Source organism: Cervus canadensis, chromosome 2, assembly GCF_019320065.1.
Source record: "Cervus canadensis isolate Bull #8, Minnesota chromosome 2, ASM1932006v1, whole genome shotgun sequence".
Taxonomy (NCBI): Eukaryota; Metazoa; Chordata; class Mammalia; order Artiodactyla; family Cervidae; genus Cervus; species Cervus canadensis.
In genome coordinates, this window is record NC_057387.1 from 41,469,693 (window position 1) to 41,479,198 (window position 9,506).

Sequence of the window (9,506 nt, forward strand, 5' to 3'; positions counted from 1 at the left end):
CTTCAGGTTGTACTTGAAATTCATAATACTCCTGTGGAAAATCCAGAAGTCTTATTTTTTTATAAAAGTGAAAAGAAACATGAGTTAAAGGTACTTTATATTATCAATATAGTCAATTTTGTTTCTACAGTAGAAATAATAGCCGCCACTAAACTAGTGAGCTTAAGTTCACTCTTGAGTGCTTAAGAAAAGCAAAATCCTGTTCAGTAACACTTACCAACTGACTCTACATTCTGTGGTTCCTATTACATTCTAAGTTAAACAACTTTTCATTGTTTCTCCTCCCTTTTCTTCTTCAAGGTGCCAGGTTTTTGTTTACATAAGACAATATCACCTGTATGTAAGTTAGAGTACTGTCAATTTTTAACTTGTTTTTTTTTTTTTTTTTTACAGATTGCAGATTTTTCACTTTTACATTCAGACAAAATCAATAGTACTCAAATATTTCTTCAACTACACAAATATAAAATCTCTTTGCATTCTAGTTTTTAGATTAAAAATTGTCCAGTATTAGCGTACTCTTTACACATGTTAATGATTGGGTAAACATAATGACCTAAAAAATATAGCTCTAAGATTCCCTTCTACTGTGAGGTAGGTGCCATGTAAAAAGGTACTCCTTTCTCACTCATCCATTTCCCTACCCCTTTGCTATTCTGTTCTACCATTTTCTGCTGTGGTCACATCCTGCCATTGGCAGCTGAAGGCTGAAGTTAAAAGGCATTCTACAAAGAACAGAGACTAGTGTACAATCCTGGTAGGGTCTGTAGGGTGGCAAAACTTGCCACCCCAAAGTATCTCTTCAACATGCAGATTATTTCAAGCTGAAAACAGTGAAAGCCCTAAAGACTCAGCAAGAAACTTTGACCTTTCCCCTAACCTTCCCCCTAACCAAAAAATTAAAAAAAGGAATTTAGACACAGGGCCTGTTCCCAGAATATCACCATAGACATCTGCAAGGAATATGGTCTATGTGCAGTGGAGGAAAACTCTAGGCAGAGCCTAGAGATCACAGTCCACTCCATGGTTCCACTGTCACTGCATGGCCCAGCAAATATTTACTTAGCAAACTTTTGCTTTTCCATCTTCTTGTCAATTGCTTTCCTACTCTTTGAAGAAACAAACCACTACCTTCAACATCCTCTTTTGTCTTTAGCTGCAGAGGGTATTTAAGATGAGGGTTTCAGCCATTTTGACAAGTTACTCAGTCTTCCTGGGTCTCTCTATGTACACATGTTATTAAACTTTTGTGTGATTTTTCTTCTCTCAATCTATCTCATGTCAATTCAATTCTTCTAGGTTCTTCTTTTCTAGCCAGAAGAACCTAGAAAAATTAGAGGAAAAATCCCTCCTCCATGACAGGGCCATAGGCACTAACCATTAGGATAGTTTCAAGACTCAGGAGATTAGGGTCAGAAGTAGAAAATACAGGTATCACACAATTCACCATCCATGTTTAAATACATACATACCATGGTCAGGCACTCTGATGAGCCCTGGATATACAATGATGAACAAAACAAATATAATCTTTGTCTTCGGAGGGCTTATCCTCTAGCTTGAAAGACAGAGATTATTCAAATAATTTAAGAAATAGTATAAGGATGCAAGGGCTTCCCAGGTGGCTCAGTGGCAAAGAATCTGCTTGCCAGTGCAGGAGATGGGGGTTTGATCCCTGGCTCAGGAGAAGGAAATGGCAACCCACTCCAGGATTCTTGCCTGGGAAATCCCATGGACAGAGGAGCCTGGCAGGCTACAGTCCATAGGGTCACAAAAAAGTCAGACACGGCTCAGAGACTAAACAACAACAATATAAGGGTGGAAACTGCTATGACACAGTGTATGATAGGAAAGTATCACAGGGGAATTATAGTCCTTGTATTATTACTGTATACAGTAATGGTTAAACTGAAACCCATTTCCCCAAATCCCCTTCTCTATAATGGTGCTGGGTCAGAATCAACTAAAAGGCAGAGTGAATGAAGCAGGAGCCATTACTCCAGAAGATTCTCAGAGTTAAATGTGATGAAACAGAAACAAAGGTGCTAGCAGGTTCCATTCATCCTCTCTTCCCTGCTCTAAGTCAACTCTTCCCAACTGCTGACCCTACTGAGCAACAGTTCCTAATCCCTAGAACCTGTAAATGTTACCTTATTTGGAAAAGGGAATTTTGCAGATGAAATGAAGTTAAGGATCTTGAGATGGGAAAATTATTCTGAATTAGCTAAGTATATCCTAAATGCCAACACAAGTATACTCATAAAAGACAAAAGAGGAAAATACAAATACTTAAAAGAAGGCTTTTCCTGTGGCTCAGCGGGTAAAGAATCCACCTGCAGTCAGGAAAAATAGGCACAGGTTTGATCCCTAGGCTAGGGAGATACCCTGGAAGAGGAAATGGCAACTCACTCTGGTATTCTTGCCTAAAAACACCCTGGAGGGCTACAGTCCAAAGGGTTGCAAAGAGTCGGACATGACCGAACATGCACGCACGAAAGAGAAGACGGCACTGTAAAGATGGAGGGGAAAGAGACTTGAAGATGCTGGTCTTGAGCATCTGGAGTGGTGTTCCAGACTGGAGTGATGTAGCCACAAACCAAGTAAAGTTGGCACCCATCAGAAGTTGGAAGAAAAAATGGAGTGGATTATCCCCTAAAGCCTCCGGAGGGAACATAGTCCCTCTGACACTTTGATATTAGCCCAGTGATACTGATTTTGGATTTCTCGCCTACAGAACTGTGGGAGAATACATTACTCATTTTAAGCAATCTAACATGTGGTAATTTGTTACAGCAGCCCCAGGAAACCAAACCAAGCATCTGAGTCTATAATGAAAAAATGTAATTGTTCTCCAGTCCATGTGTAGTCGGGAAGAATGCATTTACTATGTGCTGGAAGAAGACTGGTTAAAATTAAGCTTTCAGTACTCAAAAGTTATTAATAAGTTATCAGGAAAACTGGGTTATACTGAAAAGTGCATAGAACAGTTCCTGGCACATAGTATGTGCTCAATAAATGTATTTTTAAAAATAAATGCCAAAATCAATAATAAATTAAGGATACCAAAAAATGAGATAATCATCTAGCGATCATCCATCATGGAAAATTTGAAGCCTATCCAGTTGGTTGATAAAACTAAATGATTAATAATAATACTTTTACAGGGAAGGTAAAGACTTGACAAACATTACAAAGTAATTCTACTACAGCTAATTTTATAAAACATCGATTTCTTTGCTATTTTAAAGAACATAAAGGCAAAAGAAAGTACAGATTACACGTTTATTAGTCTGTTTTTATAAACTGAAATATTAATAGTAGATAATCAGAGACAAACGTATAAGCTAGAAAACAATTTTCCAATTTTAAGTTTTCTGTCAATATTCAATTACCCTCAAATTGACTCCTTTAACATGATTTACTACCCACCAAGTATACTACATGTGTCAAAACATACCATCTGAAATATATCTATATATATGCAGAAATTCAAAAAGTCCTATAAAATAGCTTTGATTTTCAAGCACTAACATTAATAATAGGGTTCTAGTATTTTCTAACATTTTAGAAATGTTTAAGTATTAAACTATACTAGGGTAATCAAGAATCATGTCTAGCTCTTTATTTAATTCAACCTGAGGATAAATCTTTAAGATAAGGGGCCTTAAAATATCTTTCTTTGCAGCCTTCACAAATGGTAAAAGTTTTAGAAAAATATGTTTATCAGTGAAAATAATTTAACTGAAACTTCACAGGAGTTGTTACTGATAGTTTATGGCCTGACAAACTGTCAAAGATTTTAAAACTTCTAAAAATCCTAAGCTGTTAATCTGTGCTTGGGTAACTAATGAAAGATTACCACACTCCCATGAGGACAAAATTCCAATATTAAAATTCAAATCCATTCTAAATCTGACAAGGCAACCACTCCCAAGTAAACCTATAATAGTCTGAGAAGTTTCTATTCGCTATGGGTATATTAACTATATAGGATATAAAAAGATCTTGTTTTATGCTTTTTTGTTTCCAAAACGTAAAAAATTTTTATTGAAGTACTGTATGGTTGATTTACAATGTTGTATTAGCTTCTGGTATATAGCAAAGTGATTCAGTCATACATGCATAATTATTTTTCATTATAGGTCATTATAAGATACTGAATATAGGTGCCTGTACCAAATGGTAGGATCTTGTTTATATATAGGATCTATTTTATACACAGTAGTTTCTATCTGCTAAACTCAAACTCCTAATCTACCCCTCCTCCTGCCTTTCCCCTTTGGTAACCATAAGTTTGTTGTCCATGTCTGTGAGTTTCTGTTTCTATTTCTGAATACATCATGAATCTATCTCATGCCCTGCTTCATTTCTGATGGGGACAGCCTTCAGGTTTTCACAGCTCTAAATCTACTGTCCATATAGCAGATGTCTTAATAAAATGTGGATCTAATCACATGCCTTTCCTATTTGTAAGGTTTAACTGAAATACAGGGACTGTCACATATTAGTCATTTACTCTATGTTGGATTTATAAAAGAACAAATAAACTCTGTAATATGTAAATTCTCAGAAGGGAAAAATGATCCTGTGAATTAAGTCTCTCTGTATATACAGAAAAACAAATGAAACTGGTTTTCATTAAATATTTTCTAACAGCTGCAACTTCACAAGAGAAGCTAAATTAATGAAATAATTATTTACTGAGCACCTGCAACCAATCAGACATTGTGCTAGGTGCTTTATAGGCATCATCTCACTTAAACCTCATTTAATCTGTAAAGGAGATACCACTCATTTTACAGATTAAAAACTGAAGTTCTGAGATATTAAGTCTATAACTTCCTTTGCATAATATGCCAGAATTCAGATACAAAGTAATTTCTCTCAGTCAAAGCTACAATTCATGGCCCATGAATTTTTGCAAGGAGTCTATTGCATGGTCTTTGCAATAATGCCTAAGTGTTGAAACATGTTTAAGTTTTAGAGGGTCAGTCAGCATAACATATTAGAGTATGCCTCCAGACCAGATTGTATAACTTCACATTCTGTTTCCACATAACCATAACCAGGGCAAAATACTTTTAACCTCTGTCCCTCCTTTCTCTTACCTATAAAATGGGAATAAACAATAGTATGTACTTCATAGGATGGTTTAAAAGATATAAACCACAAATAATGGTTATAATTCTACATTGCCTCATTTGAGTATGCACTGAATAATTCTTACTCAAGTTACAAAATGACACTAGTAACATTTAAAATTGGCTTTTTATAGCACATATGAATTTAGAAAAACCTTATCTAGCTTTTACAGAAAAACTAGGCAGAGTAGGTATAAAGTCATGTGTGGACATTTCCTTACTGGAATAATTTTCTTTCTTAGTATTTATCTGACATGATCTAAAATTCCAGCTTCATTTTAACTCTGTTTTCTACTATATTACCTGACTTACCAGAGCTTTTCAATTAAAGTGCTTATCTCCAGGCAGCAACTGATTCTTTGGTTTCATTTGGGTTGGTATCTCCGACATGGATGATAAACTAGTAAGAGTTTTGGGTAGGCAATCTGGATTGAGCAGCTGAGTTACATTTTAGCTTATAAAATAAACACTCATATTTATATAACAAACACTCTCAAATTTATATAGCAGAAGACATCCAAAAATCAATCATTAAAATACATGTAAAAAACCATATATAACCACAGCACTACACTCCTTCATTAAAGGAAACAATTAAGTTTAATGTACTTAGGATACACCTGTTTTTCAGACGGGTGAAATCTAATGTTAAGCTACCAATTCATATTGATCTGAACTTTAATAAATTCATACACACATTATTAACTACTAGTTTGATGATGTTCAAGCTACTTCAGTAACCCAGACAGGTCTACAATTTACTCTTCAGTTTTTTATAATTTCACACACACACACAAATCCACGGCAGATTGTTATCACATAGAAACTTCCTTCTCTAATAAAGGGAAATAAACTCAAAAGTTATACTTCATAGCTACTGAAGGATGATTAGGCTTTAAGGGAGAGAATATTTCAGTTGATTATAATTATTTGTCCAGTCATTCATGCAAGATACTTTCTACTGAGTTTGATATAAATTATATCCATTTCAAATATAACTAAGGCAGCCCAGACAGTGTTTGTAGGACACAGGGTTTGATCTGACCCTGAATATTCTCATTTAAAAGGTGGTGATGGGAAACAAAATATATCATTCCCAAAATATGCTACTTAGATGTATTATTTTGAGTTGTAGGTATTAAAATGCAGGGAAGCCTTCCCTGAACTTCCCTTATCTGTTTAAACATTAAATCCTCTAAAAGGAAGTCAACTGTCATAAATCCACTTCCCAAAGGAACTCCCCTTCATCAACCAAGGAAGACTGACTATTAATCACAGGAGAGGAGACTAAGAGAGGAAGGTAAATTCTCATGCTGTCCTTTACAAATTCAGATTAGCAGGAGAGAACATTTGTAAAAATTCATTCTCTGAACTGCAACTTTGTTTATAAAATGGTTTTGGTGTATTCATTGTTTTTATTTTATTTTATTTATTGTTGGCTGTGCTGGATCTTTGTTGCTTCATGGGCTTTTCTCTGGTTGCAGTGAGCAGGAGCTACTCTCTAGCTGTGGTGCAAGGGTTTCTCATTGCAGTAGCTTCCGTATTGCAGAGCACAGGTTCTAGGGCACACGGGCTCAGTAGTTGCAGTTTCTGGGTTGTAAAGCATAGGCTCAGTAGCTGTGGCCCACGGGCTTAGCTGCTCTGCGGCATGTGTGATCCTCCAGGTCCAGGGACCAAACGATCTCCTGCATTGTTGTTGTTGCTGTTCAGTTGCTAAGTTACCTGACTCATGGACCGCAGCACGCCAGGCTTCCCTGTCCTTCACCATCTCCCAGAGTTTGCTCAAACTCATGTCCACGAAGTCAGTGATGCCCTCTTCTTCTTATCTCAGTCTTTCCCTTTATCAGGGTCTTTTCCAATGAGTCAGCTCTTCGCATCAGGTAGCCAAAGTATTGGGGCTTCAGCTTCAGCATCAGTCCTTCCGATCGATATTTAGGATCGACAGGTCTGATCTCCTTGCTGTCCAAGGGACTCTCAAGAGTTTTCTCCAGTACCACAACTCAAAAACATCAACTTTTTGGCACTCAGACTTCTTTATGGTCCAACTCTCACATCAGCACACGACTACTGGAAAAACCATAGCTTTGACTATACGAACCTCTGATGGCAAAGTGATGTCTCTGCTTTGTAACATGCTGTCTAGGTTGGTCATAGCTTTTCTTCCAAGCAGCAAGCATCTTTTAATTTCATGACTGCAGTCACCGTCCACAGTGATTTTGGAGCCCAAGAAAATAAAATCTGTCACTGCTTCTACTTTTTTCCCTTCTATTTGCTATGAAGTGATGGGACTGGGTGCCATGATCTTAGGTTTTTGAATGTTGAGTTTTAAGCCAGTTTTTTCACTCTCCTCTTACTTTCATCAAGAGGCTCTTTAGTTCCTCTTCACCTTCTGCCATTATGGTGGTATCATCTGCATATCTGAGGTTGTTGATATTTCTCCCTGCAATCTTGATTCTAGCTTGTGATTCATCCAGCCTGGCATTTCGCATTATGTACTCTGCATATAAGTTAAATAAACAGGGTGACAATATACAGACTTGACACACTCTTTTCCCAACTTTGAACCAGTCCATTGTTCCATATCCGGTTCTAACTGTTGCTTCCTGACCTGCATACAGGTTTCTCAGGAGACAGGTCAGGTGGTCTGGTATTCCCATCTCTTTAAGAATTTTCCATAGTTTGTTGTGTTCCACATAGCCAAAAGCTTTAGCACAATCAATAAAGATGTTTTTCTGGAATTTGCTTGCATCTTCCATAATCCAAAGGATGTTGGCAACTTGATTTCCGGTTCCTCTGTCTTTTCTAAATCCAGCTTGTCATCTGGAAGTACTCAGTTCATGTGCTGCTGAAGCCTAGTTCATGAACTGCTGAAGCCTAGCTTGAAGGATTTTGAGCATTACCTTGCTATCATGTGAAATGAGTGCAACTGTGTGGTAGTCTGAACATTCGTTGGCATTGCCCTTCTTAGGAACTGGAATGAAAACTGACCTTTTCCAGTCCTGTGGCCACTGCTGAGTTTTCCAAATTTGCTGACAGGCAGATTCTTTACCACTGAGCCACCAGGGAAGCCCACTCATTGGTTTGATTCTTGCCTTCCCAGGGACAGCTATTGCTTTCCAGTTTCTCATTTTGTGTCCTGAAAAACTGGGGTTGGTTTTCTGCCTGCTCAGGCATGCAGGTTATGATTCTTGTGTATGCAAGCAGCTCAGCTGTAAGGTTGAGGGCCAAAAAAATATGACCAGACAGAAATGTGGGTTATATCTCATCTGCAGCTAGTGTCCTACTGACCACTGCCAGCTTGGGGTGGGGGTGGGATGTTATCATCTTAAAATTTTGTGTATCACAGAAATAATCAAATTTCCTTGTCCACTGCATTAGAATGAACTCTCACTAGATCCTTAACTATGAGCATTTTCAAGTCTCTTGTCATTTACAAATAGTTACAGTTTTACTCTTATGCTTTCCTGAAGTCTGTCCAAAACATTTGTCTTCAAAAAGATTCAAAAAAATGACATTGATAAGTACTCTACAATACAGATTTGTAATAACTTTAAGATCATACCATTGAACTAGGTAATAAATTCCAGAACTCTAACGGAAAAAATTAATGGATTCATGAAACTACTAACTTTAGATCAAGTAAAACAGGAATAATTACATGGGACTGAGAAAATGATGAGAATGATTTTTAATTTTACAACTTTTTGTTAAAAACATTGCTAGCTCTTTAACACTTTAACAGATTGAAGGAAACCTTTTTTCTTAAACTTTCTATAACTTAAAGCAATTTGGTAAATTATATCTTTGTAAACAGAACTGAAACATTTATTTATCTGTTTCTCCCTATCTGATTCTTCAGGAAATCAGAAATTAATAGTGAGTATTCTTAATTTCATGACAATATAGTTACTTGCATATGTTCAGTAACAATCTGTTTTCCTTATAATAGGATACAATTGGAAACACTGGCTATACTGCCAAAGTTTTGACTGAGATGTCATATTTGAGGATAATTATCAACTTTAAGGAATTAAGCTGGACTTTGTGGCTCTGGTAAAGAATCCACCTGCAATGTGGGAGACCTGGGTTCAATACCTGGGTTGGGAAGATCACCTGGAGAAGGGAAAGGGTCCCCACTCCAGTATTCTGGCCTGGAGAATTCCATGGACTGTATAGTCCACTGGGTCGCAAAGAGTCGGACATGATTGTGACTTTCACTCTACAAGGCCTATGAAGCCCCTTCCAGAAAATCAAAAACTAAAACACACACACACAAAACCCCTGGTATCTTGCATTCATAGTTCCCAGCCATATCAGGTGAGTAAGGAAGGTCATTTTCTGGTGGGTCCAAGAACTTAAGGATTT

General features: G+C 37.0%; 1 protein-coding gene across 2 annotated transcripts in view; it reads right to left on the minus strand.

Annotated features, from left to right (window-relative positions):
* The window catches only part of SLC35A3 (solute carrier family 35 member A3), a 54,320-nt gene that overhangs the window by 28,100 nt on the left and 16,714 nt on the right, over window positions 1-9,506 (minus strand). The window lies entirely within an intron of this gene.